We start from the raw sequence: 21,521 nt of genomic DNA, 5'->3' as shown, positions 1-21,521 counted from the left end.
GGTAGAGAGGCGGGGAGGTTTCGGGAGGGAAATCCAGAGCTTTGGGCCCAGTCGGTTGAAGTCACGGCCGCCAATGGTGGAGCGATGAAAATCGTGGATGCGCAAGAGGCCTATTTTTTCATGCCCTCTCTTTGCTTTCCTATTTTCCTTTTTAATTTCACCAACGTTTAATGATTTCTCACCATTTAAAATATATTCTGTTCTTTTATTCTTCCCATCAAAGTGAATAACCTCACATTTCCCCACATTATCCTCCATCTGCCACCTTCTTGCCCACTCACTTAACCTGTCTATATCCCTTTGCAGACACTTTGTGTCCTCCTCACAGCTTACTTTCCTATCTATCTTTGTATCGTCAGCAAACTTGGACACATTGCACTCGGTCCCTTCATCTAAGTCGTTAATACAGATTGAAAATAGCTGACGCCCAAAAACGGCCGGCATTGCTCTCTGTTCAGTCAAGAGGAACTTCCCTGCCTGGAAATTGGTCCCAGCCTTGTTGAGGTGCAACACGTCCATCTTGTGCAGGTGTTTAATATTAATCAATGCACAATGAGGCCCGGGGAAAGCGAGTATCTCTCCACAGATACTGTCTGACCTGCTGAGTGTTGACAGCAGTTTCAGGGTTTATTTTTGAGCTTTCACTATCGCAGTTTTCCTGACAACCTGCAATTTGCCTCAAGGACGCAGCTTCAAGAACAACTTTCTTGTGCTCTTCTCACACACAAGATCGCACTTTACTTTCCGACACACGCGCTTTAAAATCTGCCGTTTCCACACACAGCGTCCTGCGCCACGAGAATTTGAAAGACCTTCCGCTCATGGCCTGTAATCGCTCCTTTTTCCCCACAGGCGCTCTTTACATTTATCCTCGACTCGCTTCAATCTCACGCTTCAACAGAACGATTAAGATCAAGGCGGAACACTTCCGATCTTACTGCACCGCCCCAACTTGCCAAATGTGCACCTTTCAACCGCCATTCGCAGCTCTGTAGCGCTGCCCGTCACTCACGCAACTCAACTGTTCAGAGAAAAGAGCCAACAAGCATCAAAACAAAAACCAGTTCTTCAGTTACCATCCCCTGGATCATAAGATCACCCAAGTGAATTTCGTGAACATTCGGGCGGCTGTCTTTCAAGAGACCAGCCCTGCTTTCGTCGTGTTTGTCTGTCGAGCGGTCACGCAGATCGAAATGTATCGACTGGTTTCAAGGCACAAATGAACATTGGTGCGAATGGGACATGTGCCCAATAGAAACAGCGGTCGGAGCAGAACAAACTTAAAGGCATAAGATCGTGAAAGTGAATGTTAGAGTCGGCAATGTTCATGAAATGGAAGGGGGAAAGTAAAGACGGCCTATTGACTGTGGAAGGAAGAAAAAGCTGGGAGAAGAGGCGGGTTTGAACTGCGGCACATGAAGTACAGGCATGTGAGAGTGCTGGGATTTGATGGAATACTTGGTTTTATTTCATGTATTAAAGATTGATATATTCCTGCATTCGATGAGCAAGAGAGGCAGAAGACAAAAACTATGTCGTGACTCGGATTCAAACCGAGGTTGCTGCGGCCACAACGCAGAGTACTAACCACTATACGATCACGGCACCACACCACAACTGGAACTGCTCTGCCTGTGGTATTTATAAAGCTCCTTTAAGGTAGCAAAAGATCCCAAGGGGCTTCACAGTCACGTTTTCAAGCAAAATTTGACACTGAACCACAGAAGGAGATATTAGAAGCAAAATACTGCTGATGCTGGAAATTTGAAAAAAAAAACAGAAAATGTTGTAAATAATCAGCAAGTCAGGCAGCATCTGTGGAGAGAGAAACAGAGTTAACGTTTCAGGTCGATGATCCGTCGTCAGAACTGGAAAAGGTTGAAGATTAAACAGAAATTGTCCACTTTGATTGATACTTCACGTTATTCACATCTTACACTCGCAACACCTCCGGCCGCCAATCAGGACTTTGCTGATTTGAGCAGAGTTCAGTGAGCAATGCAAAATTCATCCACCGTGGCTTCGGATTGGACTGAAACCCTGGACTTCTGGATGAATATAATGAAGGAACCAACACATCAAACGGTGAATGCAATAATGGCGCGGATGGGATAAAAACCATGCGTGGAGAGAGAGGTCGAGAGTGAGCATGTGGCGGTGCGTGGCGTTGAGCGTGGATCTCAGGAAGCGGCGGGAGCAGTGGTTGGAGGAACGCTGAATATCATGGAGATATCTGGAATCATGGGCGGATCCGAAACATGAAGGGTGGGATTTAAGTTGGAATCCACGTGGAATAAGTCGGAGCCGGACACAGTTGCTGAGGAAGGAGATGTGTCTGTGAAAGTGAGTTTTAGTAGAAACCTGATCAAACACTCTCTCTTCAGCAGCACCGACTCTCTCTACTTCAGAGCTGTCCTGGTCCGCAGTTCCATTTCATCCTTCGCCTCATCCGGCGCTTTAATGAAAAAAACTTTTTTCCTTCCTTTCAGGTGTCAAGGACCGCAAGTTTCAACAACTCTTAGATACCAACACCTCTCCCGATGCTTCTTCCCCTTCACTTTCCTCTGACCCCATCCCTCCCTCCAATCTCTTTGTCGTGTTTTCACCATTCCCTCTGACCTTCCCCTCTCTGACCCCAAACGTCAGTCCTCAGTAAAAGCCTCAGCTTCATCCCCGTACACCTCCACCTCAATGAGTTTCGAGCTGGACTCGATGCTGAGCTCTTCTTCCATCACCTTCACCTCCGCGCCCATTTCTTTGGCCAGGAGTCTTCCCCCCGCACAGCGGACCATTTCTCCCATCTTCAGAATTCCCGTTCCACCTGGACCCCTCCCTCTATCCTCTTACCCTCTCTTGAACTTTTCATTGCGAACTGCCAGCGTAACATCGACCGTCTCAATTTCTTTACTCCCCTCACTCACTCTGACCTCCCTCCCTCTGAACTTGCAGCACTCCGTTCTCTCGAGTCCGACCCTGACATTGTCATTAAACCTGCTGACAAGGGCGGCTCTGTTGTTGTTGTGAGGTGAGTCGACCTCTACCGAGTGGAGGCTGAACGCCAACTCTCCGATACCTCCTCCTACCTTCCCCTGGACCATGACCCCACCACCGAACATCAAGCCATAGTTTCCCAGACCGTTACTGACCTCATCTCCTCTGGAGATCTTCCCCCATGGCCTCCAACCTCACAGTCCCCCAATCCCGCACAGCCCACTTCAACCTCCTTCCCAAGATCTACAAACAGGACTGCCCTGGTAGATCCATCGTCTCAGCCTGTTCTCGTCCCACGGAACCAATTTCTTCCTATCTCGACTCTATTTTCTCTCCCCTCCTCCAGTCCATTCCGACCTACATCCATGACTCTTCCGACATCCTCCGCCACTTAAACAGTTTCCAGTTGCCCAGCCCTAACTGTCTCCTTTTTTTCTGTGGACGTCCAGTCCGTCGACACCTCCATCTCCCTCCAGGGCGTCCTGCGGGCTCTCTGCCTCTTCCTTGAACGAAGACGCAACCAGTCCCCATCCACCACCACCCTCCTCTGCCTGGCTGAACTTGTTCTTACATTGAACAACTTCTCCTTTGACTCTACTCACTTCCTCCAAATAAAAGGTGTTGCTATGGGAACCCTTATGGGTCCTAGCTATACCTCCCTTTTTTGTGGGATACGTGGAACATTCTTTGTTCCAGTCCTACTCAGCTCCCCTCCCTCACCTCTTTTTCTGGTACATTGATGACTGTATCGATGCCGTTTCCTGCTCCCGCCCTGAACTGGGAAATGTCATCAAGGTTGCTTCCAATTTCCACCCTTCCCTCGCCTTCACACGGTCCATCTCCGAATCTTCCCTTCCCTTCCTCGACCTCTCTATCTCCATTTCCGCGGATAGGCTGTCAACCAATATCTATTATAAGCCCACCGACCCTCACAGCTACCTTGATTACACTTCCTCCCACTCCGCTTCCTGTAAGGACTCTATTCCCTTCTCCCAGTTTCTCTGTCTCCATCACATCTGTTCTGACGATGCCACCTTCCACACCAGTGCTTCCGATAAGTCTTCCTTTCTCCTCAACCGATGATTCCCCTCCACTGCAGTTAACAGGGCCCTTGACCGTGTCCGTCCCATTTCCTCCACTTCTGCCCTCACACCCTCCCTCCCAGAACCATGACAGGGTTCCTCTTGTCCTTCCTTTCCACCCAACCAGCCTCCACATTCAACGTACCATCCTCCCCCATTTCTACCAACACAACACCCCCTCCACTCCCCTTTCAACATTCTGAAGCGACCGCTCCCTCCTCGATACCCTGGTCCACTCTTCCATCACCCCCAACACCCGTTCTCCTCCCACCGCACCTTCCCATGCAACTCCTGCCCTTTCACCTGCTCCCTTCCCACCTCCCAGGGCCCCAAACATTCCTTCCAGGTGCAACAGTGATTTACTTGTACTTCTTTCAATTTACTGTACTGTATTCGCTGCTCGCAATGCGGCCTCCTCTACATTGGGGCGACCAAACGCAGATTGGGTGATCGCTTTGCTGAACACTTCCGCTCAGTCCACAAGCTTGACCCTGACCTACCGGTCATTTGCCATTTTAATTCCCCGTCCCACTCCCACTCTGACCTCTCTGTCCTCGGCCTCTTACACTGTTCCAATGATGCTCAACGGAAGCTCGAGAAACAGCACCTCATCTTTCGATTAGTCTCTTTACAACCTTCTGACGTCAACATTGATTTCAACAACTCGAGATCATAAACACTGCTCACATTTTTTCGGAGACCAAGTGCTGATTATGGTTCTAATGTTGCCATTTACAGCTCCTCTAGACCCATCTTTTGTTTCTTTACTTGTCCCATTACCACCCTCCTTGCCTTGCACCATCATCCCTTTTGATATTTAATCACTCCTGCCCTCCACCCTATCAGAGATCTTCCCTTTTGTTCTTTCCTCCCCTCCCCTTCCTCCCCCATCCCTTTTCCTGACTTTGTACTTGCTTAAAAACTGTTTAATCTTCAACTTTCTCCATTTCTGACGAAGGGTCATTGACCTGAAACGTTAACTCTGTTTCTCTCTCACCAGACGCTGCCTGACTTGCTGATTATTTACAGCATTTTCTGTTTTAATTTCAGATTTCCAGCATCTGCAGTATTTTGCTTCTAATATCTCCTTCTGTGGCTCAGTGTCAAATTTTGTTTAAAAAAGCTCCTGTGAAGCACCTTGGGACGTTTTGCTACGTTAAATGTGTGATATAAATGCCCGTTGTATTTGTAGTTGTTGTTGTTGAAACTGATTAAAGTTTCTCTCTCACCCAGTGTCCATGTCAGTGTTTCTGTCAGTCTGCAGCAGAAAGTTATCGGTTGATCAATGGCGATTACAACAATTATTCATCTTTCACAGAGTTTCATTAATTTTCTGTAATTAATGTAATCAGGTTCTTGTCGCTGCAACCTCAAACTTTAGCTCGGTGAATTAATGGTTTAGTTTGTAACAAGTCGTGTTACCTGCGCAAAGCAACCGCACAGGAGTTCCAAATCCACCCTCTCGCCACCATAAGATCATAAGACCATAAGAGATAGGAGCAGGAGTCGGCCATTTGGCCCTTCGAGCCTACTCCGCCATTTAATGAGATCATGGCTGATCTGATTTTTACCTCAACTTCACTTTTCCGCCTTTTCCCCATATCCTTTGACTCCCTCGCCACTCGGCAATCACATTAACTGAACTTTACTCTGGCCCAGTGTCACCGCGCTGAAATCACGTCTTTCTCCAGCAGATGATTTTAACATCAGGGTTGCTGGTTTACGAGTGAAAAGTGATCCCGCTTCACTCTCGGGGCATTGGACAAATGTGTAGATGCCGTGTAGTCGGTGCTGGGACCACTGCTTTTCTTGATATATATTAATGACTTGGACTTGGGTGTCCAGGCACAATTTCAAAATTTGCAGATGACACAAAACCTGGAAGGGAGTGGCCAGTGAGGAGGATAGTGATAGACTTCAAGAGGATACAGACAGGCTGGTGACATGGGCGGACACGTGGCAGATGAAATTTAACACAGAAAAATGCGAAGTGATACATTTCGGTAGGAAGAACGAGGGGAGGCAAAATAAACTAGAGGGCACAACTCTAAAAGGGGTACAGGAACATAGAGATCTGGGGGTATATGTGCACAAATCGTTAAAGGTGACAAGGCAGGTTAAGAAAGCGGTTAAAAAGCATACTGGGTCCTACGCTTTATAAATAGAGGCGTAGAGTAAAAAATTATGGAAGTCATGATGAAACTTTGTAAAACACTGGTTTGGCCACAACTGGAGCATTGTGTCCAGTTCTGGGCACCGCACTTTAGGAAAGATCTGATGGCCTTCGAGAGGGTGCAGAAGAGATTTACAAGAATGATTCCAGGGGTGAGGGACTTTCGTTACGTGGACAGACTGGAGAAGCTGGGGTTGTTCTCCTTGGAACAGAGACGGTTGTGAGGAGATTTGATCGAGGTATTCAAAATCATGAAGGGTCCAGACGGAGTCGATAAAGAGAAACTGTTCCCATTGGTGGAAATGTCAAGCACCAGAGGACACAGATTTGACGTGATTGGCAAAAGAACCAAAGGTGAAATGAGGAAAATCTTTTGACACAGCGAGTGGTTAGGATCTGGAATGCACTGCCCGAGGGGGTGGTGGAGGTAGATTCAATCATGGCCTTCAAAAGGAAATGGATAAGTACTTGAAAGGAAAAGAATTGCAGGGCAATATGAATAGGGCGGGTGAGTGGGACCAGCTGGATTGCTGTTGCATGGAGCCGGCGGGGACTCGATGGGCCGAATGGCCTCCTTCCGTGCTGTTGCCTTTCTATGATTCTAGGATTCTAGTGGGCCAAGTAAAGGATCAGGACAGATAATACCGAGAACAATTCAAAAAGAAGCACAAGTTGATGAAACCAGCACTGGTGAAATTGCTGGGTGGATATTAAAAGGATGGGCCGTGGGAGGGGCTGGACCGCTATTCTGCAACAATTTGAGGCGCTGCTTATTGCTGTGGTTCGGGTCTTGTAACAACAGCTGAGGTGTGGCGCCGTGATCGTATAGTGGTTAGTATTCTGCGTTGTGGTCGCAGCAACCTCGGTTCGAATCCGAGTCACGGCATAACTTTCTCACCTCTTTTATCCTCTGCCACACATACTGATAGAATGCAGCTTTATATCAATCTTTAATAGACACAAGAAATATTTTTTGTTGGTGGCGAAAACCTATCCATTCCTTCACATCCCAGCACTCTCACATGCCTGTACTTGATGTTCCACAGTTCAAACCCGCCTCTTCTCCCAGCTTTTTCTTTCTCCCATCGTCAATAGGCCGCCTTCACTTTCCTCCTTCCATTTCATGGACACTTTCCTGCTCCATTGCCGACTCTAACATTCACTTTCACGATCTCACGCCTTGTAAGTTTGTTCTGCTCCGACCGCTGTTTCTATTGGGCACATGTCCCATTCGCACCAATGTTCATTTGTGCCTTGAAACCAGTCGATACATTTCGATCTGCGTGACCGCTCGACAGACAAACACGACGAAAGCAGGGCTGGTCTCAGGAAAGACAGCCGCCCGAATGTTCACGAAATTTACTTGGGGAATCTTGTGGTCCAGGGGATGGTAACTGAAGAACTTGTTTTTGTTTTGATGCTTGTTGGCTCTTTTCTCTCAGCAGTTGAGTTGCGTGAGTGACGGGCAGCGCGACAGAGCTGTGAATGGTGGTTGAAAGGTGCAAATTTGGCAAGTTGGGGCGGTGCAGTAAGATCGGAAGTGTTTCGCCTTGATCTTAATAGTTCTGTTGAAATTTGTGATTGAATCGAGTAGAGGATAAATGTAAAGAGCGCCTGTGGGGAAAAAGGAGCGATTACAGGCCATGAGCGAAAGGTCTTTCAAATTTTCATGGCGAAGGACGCTGTGTGCGGAAACGGCAGATTTTAAAGCGCGTGTGCAGGAAAGTAAAGTGTGATCTTGTGTGTGAGAAGAGCACAAGAAAGTTGTTCTTGAAGCTGCGCCCATGAGGCAAGTTGCAGGTTGTCAGGAAAACTGCTATAGTGAAAGCTCAAAAATAAACCCAGAAACTGCTGGCAACACTCAGCAGGTCAGGTAGTATCTGTGGGGAGATACTCAAGTATTTATCCAATTCTCCTTTTAAAGTTGCGATTGAATCGAGCTCCACCATCCTTTAAGGCAGTGCGTTCCAGATCATAACAATTCGCTGTGTAAAAAAAAATCTCCTTATTTCCCTTCTAGTTCTTTCGCCAATTATCTTAAATCTGCGTCCGTTGGTTGCCGACCCTCCCGCCAGTGGGTGAAGTTTCTCCTTATTTACTCGATCAAAACCCCTCTTAATTTTGAACACGTGGATTACTTCCACCCTTAACCTTCATTGCTCGAAGCAGAACAATCCCAGGTTCTCGAGTCTCTCCACACAACTAAACCCCACCCCTGGTATAATTCTGGGAAATCTCCTCTCCATCCTCTCCAAGACCTTGACCTCCTTAATAAATTATAGTGCCCAGAATTGGACACAATACTTCAGATGAGGCCTGAACAATGATTTATAAACGTTTAACATAACTTCCTTGCTTTTGTGCTCTATTTCTCTATTATTAAGCCAAGGAACTGGATGCTGTTTTAACGGCTTGAACAAATCGTGCTGCCACATTCAAAGATGTTGATGAAAATTACCAGGAACACATTGAGTCAGCTCACTCGGCACAGGCCCGGGACTGAGCCTCGGCTTCTCTTGCTCCGTGGCTCAGTCGCACACCTCGTGAGATCAGCTCACTCAGTGCAGGCTGGAGATTGAACATGTGCCCATCCTGCTCTGTGAGGGACTCAGTACCACACCAGTTGAGATCAGCTCACTCCGCACAGGCCGGGATGGCGGAGAGAGACAGAGACACGTGTTGTGATCTGTAACTTTTTATAAACACTTCAGTTTATTTCACTCCGTGTCCAAAACTGTGCGATCTCCCCTGGTGTGTAAGCTTTCAGTGTTTATACAGAGTGTAATGTATTGAATTGTCTCTTGGATCACACGGAGTGGTAGACGGGGGTCTGTGTGCGGAGGGTTCGGGGGGTGAGCTCTGATTCCCGCCCTCTTCTGGATTGAAAGAAGAAAAGAATGAATGAGAGAGAGAAGCGATGTGGGAGAAGGGATGATGGAAGAATTTGTCCATGAACCTGATTAAAATGGCCCAAAAACAAGATAATATTAAGATATCATCAGCAGAACATTAATACAAGCTGTAAAACAAAAGCAAAATGCTGGAGATGCTGGAAATCTGAAGTAAAAACAGAAAATACTGGAAATACTCAGCAGGTCAGGCAGCATCTGTGGAGAGAGTTCTGATGAAAGGTCATCGATCTGAAAGGATGTTTCTCTCTCCACAGATGCTGCCTGACCTGCTGAGTGTTTCCCGCATTTTCTGTTTTTATTATTAATATAACCTGAGCTCTGTCGAGCGTTTGTTGTTCGATTCACTGATAAAGCTGGGAATTGAGGGGAAGCTGGTTCATGGCGAACCCCAGCTCTGAATCCCCCCGGCAGAGAGTTCAAGGAATGTTTAATATAAATGAGATTCAACGACAGGATCAGAAAATCTCTCCTTGATGGTCGGTCTCATTCTCCCGAAGTGAGGAATGGGCGGGAGGGGCAATTCCACCCGGGGTTATATTTTATTCCAAGAGGCTGACACAAAAGTGCGTTTAATGTGGGCCGAAATAGCTCAGTTGGGAGAGCGTTAGACTGAAGATCTAAAGGTCCCTGGTTCGATCCCGGGTTTCGGCAGTTTTGGGTTATTTTGTTTCTTCTTTGGGCCGATTCTCAAACATTTATTTGCACTGACATTTTTACCCGACACTGAACGGTTGGGGATGGAATAGAGAGACATCAAGGATGTCTGTATTTAGCTTTTATTTCTCTATTTCCTTCTGCCTTTCTCTCTGGTTTTTGTCTCTCTCGATGCCCGATGAACATTTGATTTGATGCATTTGTCCTAAACTGATGCCGTTTCCACATCTCAGGGCGGTCAGACACGCTCTGTCTGTCTGTTACTGCTTGTGACCATTAACGGGAACAGGCCGCGAGTTAAACATTTATCAGCAAACCGCCAGAGAGATAACACAGCGGGAATAAAACACATTGCCTCACATTGTTAGACACCGAGTGACACAGATTGTAATGTGTGTCAGTAAACAGACCCGGAAAACAGAGTCCGGGAAAGGAAAGAAATAGAGAGATAGAAAAGAGTGATAAAAATAAAGAAAACCCTTTCTCCACCCCAACAACAACAACAACTTGCATTTATATCGCGCCTTTAACGGAGTAAAACGTCCCAAGGCGCTTCACAGGAGCGATTATCAAACAAAATGTGACACGGAGCCACATAAGGAGATATTGGGACAGGTGAGGTAGGTTTTAAGTGTCTTAAGGGAGGAGAGAGAGGTAGAGAGGCGGGGAGGTTTCGGGAGGGAAATCCAGAGCTTTGGGCCCAGTCGGTTGAAGGCACGGCCGCCAATGGTGGATCGATGAAAATCGTGGATGCGCAAGAGGCCTGAATTGGAGGAGCTCAGAGATCTCGGAGGGTTGTAGGGGTGGAGGAGGTTCCAGAGATCGGGAGGGGCGAGGTCATGGAGGGATTTGAACACGAGGATGAGAATTTAAAATTTGAGATGTTGGTGGACTGGGAGCCAATGTCGGTCAGTGAGCAGAGGGGTTCTCCTCCTGAACGGTGGTTTGAATGTTCGGGGGGCGGGGCTGTGATAAATATCTTGATTTAATATAATGATCCCACTTTTCAACTACCCCGAATTATTACAATGCTGACCTGGAACAATCTAGAACATACCGCAAAACAAGATGTTAAGATGAATGGTCACTTTAGCAAGGAGTTTCGAAGATTCTCCTAAGAAGGAGAAGACTCAAGAAACGGACTGTGAACATTTCATGATGGCCGATTTATTTTTGTCCAGGGTGAGGGATGAGACACATGAAATGTTTCACACATTTCAAATCTCTAGCGGTCAGACTGCCGATTGTTTATTGATCAGGAAGATGGCTGGTAATAATCTGAGACCCAGTGAAGAGGTGAGAACAGAGCAGCAGGGAATGATCCCAGAACAATAGGAGCCAGCAGCTCACCGTCTGGTCCCTGTGTCAGGGACAATACACAACACCTCAGCTCCAGACCAGGAACAGAGAGCTGCTGTTAACGTGGCCCAGCCCTCGCAAACTGCTGGAACTGTGGGATGGAAATCAGACTTTGGGTCTCGGAGGCTGCTTTAGGGGCTCAGTGGCTCGTCGAAAGAATAATTTCCATTAAAGAGCAGGGCTCTGCTCCATCACAGACTGATACTGTACAGTACATGGCAGAGTAAAGCTCCCTCTACACTGTGCCATCAAACACTCCGGGGGCAGGTGCATCAAGGGTTCGATCAAGATTAAATCTCCCTCTACACAGTCACAGAGGATGTCATTTGTGACTTTGACAAGGGCCGTTTCAGTACAGTGGCAGGAGTGGAAACCTGATTGGAGGGATTCAAACATGGTGTTGTGGGAAAGATGGACATGGATTTGGGAGGCGACAACACTTTGGAGAGGGAGGTGGGAGATGGGGTGGTAGTTTGCAAGGATACAGGGGTCAAGGGTGGGTCTTTTATGAAGGAGGGTGATGATGGAAGATTTGATCGGGAGGGGGACAGTCCCTGAGGAGAGGAGAGCATTAACAATGTCAGCTGACATGGGGCCAGGAAGGGAGGTTGTGTGGTCAGCAGTTTGGTGGGAATAGGGTCGAGGGAGCAGGAGGTGGGTCAAGAGAGCTCAGAGAGGGCATGAGGGGAGGTTGGAGAGAAACTTGGTGGGCGAGGGGAATGGAGGGAGAGCGGCAGAGGCAGCTGAATGAATGGTCTCAATCTTAGTCACATCCCCCATGATTGTCTTTCAATTTATCTTAAATCTTTCTCTTCTGGTTATTAACCCTTCCATCACTGGAAACAATTTCTCCTTCCATACTCTGTCAATTCCTTTCATAATTGTGAATACCTCCTTTGAATCGTCCGTTAACTTTCCGGTTGTAGTCTCAGTGCCCTTCCTGCTAATCTGTTTTTCAGTTCCCATATGGTCTAGCGGTGAGGAATCCTGTTTTTCACCCAAGTGGCCCGGGTTCGACTCCTGGTGTGGGGTTAGTGAACTTTTAGTCCCAGCCTCCCAATTTGCCTGCAGTCCGGGGTGTGGCTGCTCCTTCCTCTCTCGCTTCTGTGTCAGCCCCACAATCACACTGAGAAATGAGGCAAACCACAGCTCTGAAAGGGACAGTGCACCAAAAACCCAGTCCCACAAGCTGAAGGGAAGCAAGCAACAATGTCCCGAAAGGTTGGGCAGCAGCTCATGGCCAAGCGTTTGACGACAATCGTCTTATCATTTACTGTAAAACCCGAATCTGAGTGAAACACGCACAGAACAATCTTGAAACACTCAGCGGGTCGGGCCCCATCTGCGGAGAGAACGGACCAATTAACTGAGAGTCTCAATGATTCGAGGAAAGAGACACGGCCCACAGTGAGAAACAAGGAACTTGCATTTGTATCGCACCTTGCACATGCGCAGGACATCCCAACGCACTTCAGTCACGATCGTTTTATAAGAGAACGTAGCAGCCAAGTTGTGTACAGCAAGATCCCACAAACAGTGATGAGATATTGAGCAGATCGCCTGTTTGTTGGGTGCTGATGGTTGTGGAAAGAATATTGGCCAGGACACCGGGAGAACTCCCTGCTCTTCACAAATTGCCATGGGACATTTAAAACCTCGGAGCAGAAAGAAGGGACCTCCATTAAACACCTCATTCAAAGGACAGCACCTCTCACGATGCAGCTCCCTCTCAGCACGACACAGTCAGTCTGGATCATGTGTCCCAGTCCTGGAACGGGAGATGGAACCCACACCCTTCTAAACACCAGCCTGACTCCCTGGGGTTACTCTCACCCTTGGCTAGTCATGAAACAGACTGTGCCACTCCCAGAGTAACTGATGACCACAGCCTCAGCCCTGGGTCCCGGTCTGCACCATAACCGCAGCCTGTTACATCTCATAGAAAGTGGCGTGGGATTCCTGAGTTCATTCTGTGATCTGCATTGGGGGAGTGGGACGACATGGATTGATCTTGCATTGAGCCGGTAAGGACTCGATGGGCCAAATGGCCTCCTTCCATGCTGTAAACTTTCTATTTTTCTCTGATTCTATGTGGGTGGAGAGGGATACAAGGAAGTGATCAGAGATGGCCTTATCCATGATTGACACAATCGGGAGTAGAGAGGCCACGTGAGATGGCAAGGTCGAGGGGGTGGCCATGAATATGGGTCGGGGAGATTCTATGCAGGGCGAGATTAAGGGACGATAAAGTATCACATAATAGACTTGTTGGCAAAATTGAAGCCCATGGGGTTAAACGGACAATGGCAGTGTGGATACAAATTTGGCTAAGGGGCAGATAACAGAGAGTCGTGGTGAACGGTTGTTTTTCAGATTGGAGGCAAGTATACAGTGGTGTCCCCCAGGGCTCCGTATTATGGCCACTGCTCTATTTGATATTTATTAATGACTGGGACTTGAGAGCACAGGGTATAATTTCAAATTTTGCACATGACACGAAACTCGAAAATGTAATAACCAATGTTGAGGATAGTAACAGACTTCAGGAAGACATAGACAGACTGGTGAAATGGGCAGAAACATGGCAGATTAAATTTAATACAGAGAATTGTGAAGTGATACATTATGGTAGGAAGAATGAGGAGAGACAATATAAACTAAATGGTGCAATTTTAAAGGGAGTGCAGGAATAGAGAGACCTGGGAGTGTAGTTACACAAATCTTTGAAGGTGGCAGGATAAGTTGAGAAGGCTATTAAAAAAAGCAAATGGGGCCCTTGGCTTTATTAATTGAGGCACAGAATAGAAAAGCAAGGAATTGATACTAAACCTTTATAAAACACTGGTTGGGCCTCAGCTGGAGTATTGTGTTCAATTCTGGACACCAAACATTGGGAAGGATGTCAAGGCCTTCGAGAGGGTGCAGAGGAGATTTACTAGAATGGTGCCATGGATGAGGGACTTCAGTTCTGTGGAGAGACTGATTAAAGTTCCATCTGAACTGCCCCATCAAACACTCCCAGGACAGGTACAGCACGGGATATATGCAGAATGAAGCTCCCTCTACACTGTCAAATCAAACATTCCCAGGGCAGGTACAACACGGGTTAGATACACAGTAATGCTTCCTCTACTCTGTGCAGTTTAGATCTCGCCTCAGATTTCAGATAAAAGGTTGCTTTGCTGCACAGTCTGCTGGTGTCTCTCTCTTTCTCTGCACCCAGTTACACCGCTCTCGACCTCCATCTGTTTGTGCCTCTCTGCATCTCTGCACTCAGTTACACCGCTCTCTACCTCCCTCTGCTGGTGTCTCTCTGTATCTCTGTACTGAGTCACACCGCTCTCCACCTCCCTCTTCTGGTGTCTCTCTGTATCTCTGTACACAGTTACACCGCTCTCTACCTCCCTCTGCTGGTGTCTCTCTGTATCTCTGTACTCAGTTACACCGCTCTTTACCTCCCTCTGCTGGTGTCTCTCTGTATCTCTGTACACAGTTACACCGCTTTCTACCTCCCTCTGCTGGTTTCTCTGTGTATCTCTGTACTGAGTCACACCGCTCTCCACCTCCCTCTTCTGGTGTCTCTCTGTACCTCTGTACTCAGTTACACTGCTCTCTACCTCCCTCTGCTGGTGTCTCTCTGTATCTCTGTACACAGTTACACCGCTCTCTACCTCCCTCTGCTGGTTTCTCTCTGTATCTCTGTGCACAGTTACACCGCTCTCTACCTCCCTCTGCTGTTGTCTCTCTGTATCTCTGAACTCAGTTACACCGCTCTCTACCTCCCTCTGCTGGTGTCTCTCTGTATCTCTGTACACATTTACACCGCTCTCTACCTCCCTCTGCTGGTTTCTCTCTGTATCTCTGTGCACATTTACACCGCTCTCTACCTCCATCTGCTGGTGTCTCTCTGTATCTCTGTACTCAGTTGCACCGCACTCTCCCTCCGTCTTCTGGTGTCTCTCTGGATCTCTGTACTCAGTCACACCGCTCTCTACCTCCCTCTGCTGGTGTCTCTCTGTATCTCTGTACTCAGTTACACCGCTCTCTACCTCCCTCTTCTGGTGTCTCTCTGTATCTCTGTACTCAGTTACACTGCTCTCTACCTCCCTCTGCTGGTTTCTCTCTGTATCTCTGTACTCAGTTACACCGCTCTCTACCTCCCTCTTCTGGTGTCTCTCTGTATCTCTGTACTCAGTTACACTGCTCTCTACCTCCCTCTGCTGGTGTCTCTCTGTCTCTCTGTACTCAGTCACACCGCTCTCTACCTCCCTCTTCTGGTGTCTCTCTGTATCTCTGTGCTCAGTTGCACCGCTCAGTCTGTCCCCGCAGCTCCTCCGGGAGTTCAATGATTTTTAAATGAAGACTTTTTCCTGTGTGACTTCTGAAGTTTTGATCAGTGAAATGTTTGTGAAAGAGACGGATTGTGAGCTTGTAGTGTGGGACAGAAGTGATGTTATTTCATGGAGAAGCCACAAGATGCTATAAATTGAGTAGTGGTTTCTGTCCTGTGGCGGTTATCACGTTTGCCTCCCACGCGAGCGATTCCCGGGCGGGAACCTATTTTGGGAATTCGCTCCATGTGAATCTCCAGAGTGAGTTTCTTCTCCTGTGAAATGGGGGCGACAATTGGCTTTTCCTGCTAAATGTAGCAACGGCTGCACCACATTCCTTCGGGGGAGAAGGGATTTTGGAGACGAGATGATGGAAGAAAGTGCCCACGAAGCTGATTAAATGAGGCCAAACACAAGATAATATTAAGATGTCATCAGCTGAACATTAACATAACCTGAGCTCCGACATCTGGTCTGGTCCCATTCCCCCAGAGTGAGGAATGAGCGGGAGGGGAAATTCCACCCGGTTTATATTTTCCTCCAAGGAGATGTCACAAAGTCCAATTTACAGTGGAGCCGAAAAAGTTGAGTTTGGAGAGCGTGAGATTGAAGATCTAAAGGTCTCTGGGTTTGATTCTGTGTTCGGCAATTTTTGTTGCTTGGTTCTCGTTCTTTGAGTCGATTCTCGCATTTATTTACACTGAAATTTTAACCGGCACAGACAGGTTGGGGAAGAAATAGAGAGGCATCAAGAATGGGAAATATTGGTAGTGTCTTTATTGAGCTTTTATTTCTCTATTCTCTTCTGCCTTTTTCTCTGGCATTTATCTCTCGGTGCCGGGAGACCATTTGATTTGAGGCATTTGTCCTAAACTGATGTCTTTTCCACATCTCGGGGCGCTCTGTCTGTTACTACTTGTGACCATTGACGGGAACAGGCCGCAAGTTAAACGTTTACCAGCAAACCGACAAAGAGATAACACAACGGGAATCAAACTCATTGGGCATGATTTTATCGAGGGGGGGGGGGGTCATGGGAGGCGGTCAGGGGTCATAGGTTGGACAGTCATCGGTGCGAGGACTCAGTCATCGGGGGCTGGGTTCGGGGATCATCGCGGGGGTCGGAGATCATGGGGTTTGTCGCTCGTGCAGGGGTGTCGGAGATTTGGAGGGGGTCGGCCGATCGCCTATATGGGATCGCGGCAGGTTGCCTTGTTGGGCCTGGAGGAAGCACTCCTGCTCCTCCGGGCCCACAAGCTGTGCTATAAAGGCATTTACCTGCTGTTTCGGGCCTTCCCGTCTCCTCTCATGTGGTGTGAAGGAGAAGGCCCAGGAATCCCGGCCCCCACGAGCTAAAAATAAAAAAGCTGTGAAAATGGAGGCCCGCATCCGAGCAACATAAACACATACACAGACAGAGACACACAAACACACACACACACCAATAAGCTGAAAGTAACACAGGACGACCTGACAAACAGTGGAAGCAGCATGCTGTGGATCTCGCTAAGCGATCCCACAAACAAGGATCAGATCAAAGCTCTGCCGTCCTGCCACATCCAGTTGTGAATGATGGTGGATAATTAAACAACTAACGGGAAGAGGTTCCATGAACATCCCCATCCTCAATGATGGTAAAGGCCAGCACATGAGTGCAAAGTGTTCGCAACCGCCTTCAGCCAGAAGTGCCCAGTGGATGATCCATCTCGGCCTCCTCCCGAAATCCCCACCATCACAGAAGCCAGTCGAACATCGAGGTGAAGAGTGATGCAGAAAGCAGATTATAAAACCGCTGGAATATCAGTGAAATTAAATTGAGAAACTCTGAGTCAGTTGCACTGCACATTCCACATCCAACATTGGAGATAAATGCTTTTGAAAACGTTGAATCGCCGCGTTGAGAAATTGAACCCCGTTCTCCCGCATAAGAAGCAGGGACACTCACCACTATACTAACGAGGAACTGCTGTATTGAATGTACACTCACCCCAGATGGTGTTAGACATGCTTCATGTGTCACTGCATTTCTTTTAACTATTTATTTGATGACAGTTTGTTTAATTTTCCACGGGCCACTCTTGAAAGAATCTTTTACATTTCCATCTCTTTGTTAGTCAATAACTGACTCTGTCTTTCTTCCGTTCTTTCTTTCTCTCTTATCCTGGTGAGTTGCCCCGCCTCAGTCCGGGGTTTAATTCCCCGACGGGGAGGTAGCATTTATCAGACGCCAACTTTTAATTTTATGTCTTCGCCGAGCTTCTTCCCAAACAAAAACTACAGAGAAAAAAAACAGGTGATTGCCACTTTCAGAATATTATTGGACGGAGACTATTTGAGGACTGGATGCAGAGCAATTGTGATTTTCACGAACTGGTGGTTCAGGTGACAGATTCGAAATTCATTCATTTCCCCCGCGCAGGTTCAAATCTGACAGACTTCAGATCCCGTCATTCATCAACCTGTTTCATCTCTGCGTTTCAAAATTCAACAAGTATCTTCTAGAATTAATAATTCTTAAGTGAATTAAAATTCCACAGCATTGAGTAACCCCGAGTTTTATGCTCATTTTAATTGATCTGCAAGATTTCACGAAATCTACGAGAGAAATAGAACAAAAATCAGCCAAATTATCCATATTCTGACTCTCAGTATTTCTGAGTCAATCCATGTGTATGTGTGTCTGTCTGTGTATGTGCCTCATATTTTCTATATTTTCCTGAGAAGATCTGTCTCTTTCTGTCTCACTCTCTCCCGCGTTACCCACATCATGATCCAACATGTGATGCAAAAGTGGTCGGTAATTTTTCTTTCAACAGTGGTTCGTGGAAAGTTAAACAAACTGTCATCAAATGAACAGTTCAAACAGATTCACTGAAACGTGAAGCATCTGTGGTGAATATACGGCAACTGTCTGCACCAATTCCTCGTTAGTATAGTGGTGAGTATCCCCGCTTGTCACGCGGGAGACCGGGGTTCAATACCCCGACGAGGAGGTTATTGCTGCTTTCGAAGCTTCACTTTCATTTATCTGCAATATTGGATGTTGAAAATACAATGAGAAACTGACTCGGCCTTTCCCACTTCCACAAATTGATTTCACAGCGATTTTAAAAATCTGCTCTCTGCCTCACGCTTCAGCTCGATGTGAGAACCACAATGATGGGCAGCCCGAAACAGAGAGAGACAGGTCTCGGAACAGGCGCAGACATGAAAGATCTCACATGCAGCAATGAAAATGATGCAAGTTTCAGTGAATCTATTTTAACGACTTCTTTGATGACAATTTGTTTAACTTTCCACATGCCACTGTTGAAAGAAGACTTACTTTCTATCTCTTTGTTAGTCAAGGTCCAGAGAAAAATTATTTGAGGAGCAGGGAAAAAGTGACAGATAGAAAGGAAGAGAGAGACACTCAGAAACGCATATAACAAGTGAGACAGACATAGTCATATTCACACATACACACACATTCCTCGCTGCATAAACACTTATACACACACCAATAACCTGAAAGTAACACAGGATTACTTGACAAACAGTGGAAGCAGCATGCTGTCGACAGAGCGAAGCGATCCCACAAACAATGGATCAGATCAAAGCTCTACAGTCCTGCCACACCCATTTGTGAATGATGGTGGATAATGAAACAACTAACGGGAAGAGGCTCTATGAACATTCCCATCCTCAATGATGGTAAAGGCCAGCACGTGAGTGCAAAGTTTTAGAAACCGTCTTCAGCCAGAAGTGCCGAGTGGATGATCCATCTCGGCCTCCTCCCGAAATCCCCACCATCACAGAAGCCAGTCGAACATCGAGGTGAAGAGTGACGCTGAGTGCAGATTTTAAAACCGCTGGAATATCAGTGAAATTAAATTGGGGAAAGTGGGAAACTCCGAGTCAGTTTTACACTGTTCTTCCGCATCCAATATTGGAAATTAATAAGAGAAAAGCTTTTGAAGGCGGAGAAAGTTTAATCGCCCCGTCTGGGAACTGAACCCCGGTCGACCGCGTGACAGGCGGGGATACGCACCACTATACTAACTACTGCGTTAACCGTGCACTCATCCCATATGGTGTTAGACATGCTTCATGTATAAGTGCATTTCATTCAACGAATTATTTGATGACAGTTTGTTTCATTTTCTCCGGGCCACTCTTGAAAGAACCTTTTACATTTCCTTCTCTTTGTTAGACAACGAACAACTGACTCTGTCTTTCTTTCGTTCTTTCTTTCTCACTTATCGTGGTGAGTTGCCCCGCCTTCGTCCGGGGTTTCATTCCCCGACGGGGAGGAAGCATTTATAAGACTCCAACTTTTAATTTTATGTCTTCGCCGAGCTTCTTCCAAAAAATAAACTGCAGAGAAAAAAAACAGGTGATTGTCACTTTCAGAATATTATTGTACGGAGACTATTTGAGGACTGGATGCAGAGCAATTGTGATTTTTACTAACTGGTGATTAAGGTGACAGATTCGAAATTCATTCATTTCCCGCACGCAGGTTCAAATCTGACAGACTTCAGATCCCGTCATTCATCAACCCGTTTCATCTCTGCGTTTCAAAATTCAACAAGTTCCTTGTCGAATTAATAATTCTAAAGTGAATTGAAATTCCACGATGTTGAACACCGCGAGTTTTATGCTCATTTTAATTGATCTGCAAGATTTCACGAAATCTGCGACAGAAATCGATCAAAAATCAGCCAAATTATCCATGTTCTGTATCTCTGTATTTCTGAGTCACTCCATGCGTATGTGTGTCTGTTTCTGTGTGTCTGTGTCTGTTTGTCTGTGTATGTGCCTCATAGTTTCTATGTTTTCCTGCGTAGGTCTCTGTCTCTTTCTCTCTGAACAGATTTACAACACCAAGTTATAGTCCAGCAATTTTATTTTAAATTCACAAGCTTTCGGAGGCTACCTCCTTCCTCAGGTGAACGATGTGGAAATGACTGCTCACTATTCCAGGATCATCCTGGAATCCAAAGATATCCCCTGTATCTCTTCTCGACCACAAACCGTCTTCTTGCACCCCCTGCCTCTTCCACACTCACCAAAAAAATTGCGAGGAGCTCCTGGACTATTCTGTCACAAAGATTGAGACCATCCGTTCAGCTGCCGCTCCGGTGGAAAGCTCTCCACTGGATCGGCATACCTAGCACAAAAGAAGATGGAGTGGTTGTTGGAGGCCAATCATCTCAGCCCCAGGACATTGCTGCTGGAGTTCCTCAGGGCAGTGTCTTTGGCCCAACCATCTTCAGCTGCTTCATCAATGACCTTTCCCCCATCATAAGGTCAGAAATGGGGATCTTTGCTGACGATTGCGCAGTGTTCAGTTCCATTCGCAACCCCACAGATAAGATGCAGTCAGTGCCCACATGCAGCAAGACCTGGACAACATCCAGGCTTGGGCTGATAAGTGGCAAGTAACATTCACGCCAGACAATTGCCAGGCAATGACAATCTCCAACAAGAGAGAGTCTAACCACCTCCCCTTGACATTCAATGGCATTACCATCGCCGAATCCCCCACCATCAACATCCTGGGGGTCACCATTGACCAGAAACTTAACTGGACCAGCCATATAAATACTGTGGCGACAAGAGTAGGCCAGAAGCTGGGTATTCTGTGGTGAGTGACCCACCTCTGGACTCCCCAAAGCCTTTCCACCATCTGCGAGGCACAAGTCAGGAGTGTGATGGAATACTCTCCACTTGCCTGGATGAGTGCAGCTCCAACAACATTCAAGAAGCTCGACACCATCCAGGACAAAGTAGCCCACTTGATTGGCATCCCATCCACCACCCAAAACAGTCACTCCCTTCACCACCGGCGCACTGTGGCTGCAGTGTGTACCATCCACAGGATGCACTGCAGCAACTCGCCAAGGCTTCTTCGACAGCACCTCCCAAACTCACGACCTCTAACAGCTAGAAGGACAATGGCAGCAGGCACATGGGAACAACACCACCTGCACGTTCCCCTCCTCGTCACACACCATCCCGACTATGAAATATATCA

General features: G+C 47.1%; 1 protein-coding gene and 2 non-coding genes across 3 annotated transcripts in view; 2 read left to right on the top strand and 1 right to left on the bottom strand.

Annotated features, from left to right (window-relative positions):
• The window catches only part of LOC137302066 (zona pellucida sperm-binding protein 3-like), a 113,469-nt gene that overhangs the window by 16,847 nt on the left and 75,101 nt on the right, over nt 1–21,521 (bottom strand). The window lies entirely within an intron of this gene.
• trnah-gug (transfer RNA histidin (anticodon GUG)) lies at nt 7,061–7,132 on the top strand. Its single transcript has one exon. It is a non-coding gene; the product is annotated as a tRNA-His (tRNA).
• trnaf-gaa (transfer RNA phenylalanine (anticodon GAA)) lies at nt 9,737–9,809 on the top strand. Its single transcript has one exon. It is a non-coding gene; the product is annotated as a tRNA-Phe (tRNA).

This window comes from Heptranchias perlo, chromosome 35 (genome assembly GCF_035084215.1).
Source record: "Heptranchias perlo isolate sHepPer1 chromosome 35, sHepPer1.hap1, whole genome shotgun sequence".
NCBI lineage: Eukaryota > Metazoa > Chordata > Chondrichthyes > Hexanchiformes > Hexanchidae > Heptranchias > Heptranchias perlo.
Note: the sequence above shows the minus strand (reverse complement) of the source record. Positions and strands in the feature narration are given on the sequence as shown.